The sequence below is a fragment of the Lathyrus oleraceus genome, chromosome 5 (assembly GCF_024323335.1).
Source record: "Lathyrus oleraceus cultivar Zhongwan6 chromosome 5, CAAS_Psat_ZW6_1.0, whole genome shotgun sequence".
NCBI classification, from domain to species: domain Eukaryota; kingdom Viridiplantae; phylum Streptophyta; class Magnoliopsida; order Fabales; family Fabaceae; genus Lathyrus; species Lathyrus oleraceus.
The window spans coordinates 135,633,365-135,637,407 of record NC_066583.1 but is presented as its reverse complement, the minus strand read 5'-3'; the positions used below and the strand labels follow the sequence as shown (position 1 = coordinate 135,637,407).

Below are 4,043 nucleotides of genomic sequence, written 5' to 3'. Positions count from 1 at the left end.
TAATTTATTTATTATATAAAAATATGTCAAATAAAATTTTAAATATATGTTGTGTCATTAGCATTTATTTCAACTTTTGATTTATTATTGATTTTTTATTTCAATGAATTTTTCTTTAAATATTTATGATCATGAAGAAATTAGACTATATTTTTATTTACTGTAAACAGTTTTATTGCTTTTGATTTTAATACATTTTTATTATAATTCGGTATACAGAATGTACGTATTTACTATAATTATTCTGTTGAAAGGATAAAATATGTTAGTGCAAAGATAACAGCGATATAAGATTCAATATGCCAGCGTGTTATTGCAAAATTACATCTATGTAAAATTCAATTAATAATAGATTGACATTGGAATGACCCTATATTATTGTTCATAATAAGTAACCGATTTTAATTTATAGAGTTTGGATCTCAATTAAATCAAATCAAATCAAATAATAAATATACTATTTAAATTTTAAAATATTCTTATCATATATGGCGGGTAAATATCAATAATAATAATAATAACAATAATAATAATTAATTGGTAGGTAAATTAACAATAATATTAAATTACTCAATTAATATTAATCAACTATATTAAATAGTTATTTTTAATTTAAAGTTATAATTTAATAACATATAATTATACAATCAAAACGATGTTATATATGTGTAACATCAAAGGTTGGATCTTTTTCAGCATTTTGCCACACACCTCTATCAAATTTATATACTCTTTTTTTTTCCAGGTTATTAGGTTTGTAATTTTATAGTCATCTAAATTTGCAGTTACATTAATTTTTGAATTTTTTTTCAGTGAAAATGAGTAGAAAGGTTGATTCTGTGAAAGACATCAATGACTCAAAAGAAACTTGGCGTCTTACTGTTCGAATAATGGATGTTTGGAGTGTTGTGAATAATAAGGGTATTGAACATTTGGAGATGATTGTTATGGATTCCTTGGTTAATTGCTTTTCTTTTTTTAAGTATAGATTTTTGTATGATAGTTAGTAATTACAACAAAATGCTTTTTTGTATAACATATAAAAAGAAGATTATTTTCATTTTGTTAGGGTGATCGGATTCAGGTCCTTATTCGTCATGACCATTTACTGAAATGGAAAGAGGTCATTAAGGAGAATATGACCTGCATTATAAACAATGGCAGTGTCTATAACAATGATTTTCAGTGGAAGGTATGTGATCATTCAAAAAAAATTGTGTTTCTTGGTGGTACCACAATGAAGGCAATCGAACTTCAAAATATTCCACCTAAAGGATATTTCTTTAAAGATTTTGGTGAGATACTTCAAGGCAAATGCAAAACCGATAGACTGGAAGGTAATTTAAATTCTATTATAACTTATATAACTTATATATTTGCAAACACATTCAATAATGAACCTTACTTTAATGTAGATATTATTGGTGCTGTTAGTGAGATAAACCATATCCAATCCAACACTCCGGGGAAGAAAGTTGTTGTTTCTGTTGTGCTGAAAGATTTGAAGTAATGCGCATTGTTTTCATAACTTATGTGTTTGATAAATTTATATATTTTGCATCACTGAATCCCATCATATAATATTGTTTATTTATATTGCAAAATAGGGGTAATTGCATAAATTGCAATTTATGGGAAATCTATGGATCAAATTTTTTGGCTTACTACAATAATCCTAAAAACAATGGAGCTATTGTAATTCTGCTCACTCATGCAATGGTAAAAGATGGCCAAGGTATTACACTATCAGACTTTATAAATACATAGTTGATTTGTATTTTTCATTATACGTTCAATAATTTTTATATTAATTATACAATTTCCAGTGTCAAATGCATGGAGTGGTTCCAAATTGTTGATAAATGAAGACATCCTTGAAATTCAAGATTTTATGTCTAAGTATGGATTTTATTTATTTATTTATATTCAGATTATTATACATAATTTTTAATTTCAAAAACAATCTTATTTCTATAGGTTGCCTACTAATGAACAGAAGGAGAAGCCTACTCAATCTGCAAAATCTCTTTCTAATTGGTCTGGTGGTTCTCAGTATTCGCCAGTAGAAAGGTTTGTTCATAATGCGAAATGTATGTCCTTAAGTCAGTTCTGCAAAATCAAACATGTAAGTTGAATACTATAGAGCCGAATTTATCTTTACTATTACAATTATATTGTTTGCTTTTTGAAATTAATATCATTTTTTATTTGCTTTTAGGAAACTTTATGTGTTACTGTAGCAACCACATTGAAATTTGCTGTCTCAAAGTATGGATGGTTTTATTATGGCTGCACAAGGTGTTCTTCGAAGGCACCTAATCCTGAAAAAGCTTATGAATGTTCATGTGGGCAAAAAGTCGAACAGCCTATACCAAGGTACATATAATCTAGATGAATTGCAAATAAATTTGGTAATGGATTTGTTATTAATCATATTATTTTCTTCGTTTAAAATACTATAGGTACAAGATTGAGATATATGTTAGCAATGGTGAATCAAAATATCGATTTGTATTCTGGGATTCCGAATGTGCTGCTATACTTGGAATGACTGCTGAATTTATGCATAACTCTATGGTGGAGGTACATTGTTATACATAAGTTAAAATGTTAATAGTTTATCGAGTTGTAAAGTTCAGATTATCACTCATGGTTGATATTTTATTTTTCCATTAGAATGGAGAAGATGATCCAATGGTTTATCCTGATGAGCTTGAAATGCTGTTGAATAAGAAAATGACTTTTAGAGTTAAGGTGCAGCCAACGTTTTCCCAAGCGTCTGTTTGGAAGCTTTGTGATGATGAAGCCTTTGTTAAAGAGATTGAAAATGACTACATAGTAGAAGACGTATAATATTCACTTAATTCATGTATTATTTAAACATTTAACAAGTATAATAAATATTCGATGTTTCAATGTGCAGAATCAGTCTAAAACTGAATATGCAAAGTTGGTCCCTAACAAAGAAAATTTGGAAACTTCCGCAGTAAGTATCTTCATTTGTTAACATAATAATTTTCTATGATAAATATTGTATTATTATAATTCATTTTATATCTGACAATTAATTTTTTATATTGCAAGCAAACATTATCTGCATCTGGTGAAAATGATCCAGAATCAATCATTCTAATGACTCCGGCTAAGGATGTTGTAATTGCTGACAAGGGTGAAGAAGTTGATTTTGAAGCGTCTGGCGCTACGCAATTATCAGGCACCAAACCATCCAAGAAATTAAAGATAGAACCATCTTCTTAATTAGAATTTTCGGAAATTTGATATTGAAATATATTTTATGAACTTTTTAGCACCAGACTGAGTTTAAGTATGAAGTTGTTAAGAACATGATATGTTTTGGTTGTAGGATGTGTTCTTACTTTTTTGAAGTGTTTATTTTGTGGGATTACAATTGACATTTATATTTCATGTATGGTTTAAAGGATGATAATGAGTATTTAATTCATGTGTGTGAAATTATTCAAAATCCTATGTTGTTATGTTGAACATTGTATTTTGTGTGTTCTTTCAACTACAAAATTTATATGAGTATCATATCTTCAAATGTTAATAAGTATTTTAGATTGATAACAAAATACGTTGTCATCTTATGAAATATGTGTATACGACTAAGTTATAAATAGATTATTGCATGTCATGTTTGGTTTCAGCATGCCTAATGGTGTTAGAAATTAAAAAAACAATTACATAAAAATTTATTATGAAATCCTTCAAAACTAATTATAGAAAACACATAGAAACACATTTTTTTACAATTTTTTTCAAAGTCTAATACATATGTTAAAATTGCAGGTAGTTCAGAAATGTTGGAGCAATGTTTGAATCTTGCATTCAACTGAATTAAGGATTTATAAAAAAAACAAGGTATAATTATCATATACAGTGAATTGTCTTTTGATTGGTAATGAAAAATCTACATTGTTTGTTTGAAATGATTAAGTTAAGCATGCAACTATACTTTTTACCAATCTCACGTCATCATATATAGTATTATAACTCAACATATTTAAATTATTTATTTTCCA

The 4,043-nt window shown here is 27.2% G+C and overlaps 1 long non-coding RNA gene across 1 annotated transcript; it reads left to right on the top strand.

Moving 5' to 3' along the window:
• Positions 1 to 1,985: 1,985 nt before the first annotated feature.
• Positions 1,986 to 2,828, top strand: LOC127078367 (uncharacterized). The gene is made up of 3 exons (XR_007787836.1): positions 1,986 to 2,376; positions 2,463 to 2,583; positions 2,677 to 2,828. It is a non-coding gene; the product is annotated as an uncharacterized LOC127078367 (long non-coding RNA).
• Positions 2,829 to 4,043: the final 1,215 nt, after the last annotated feature.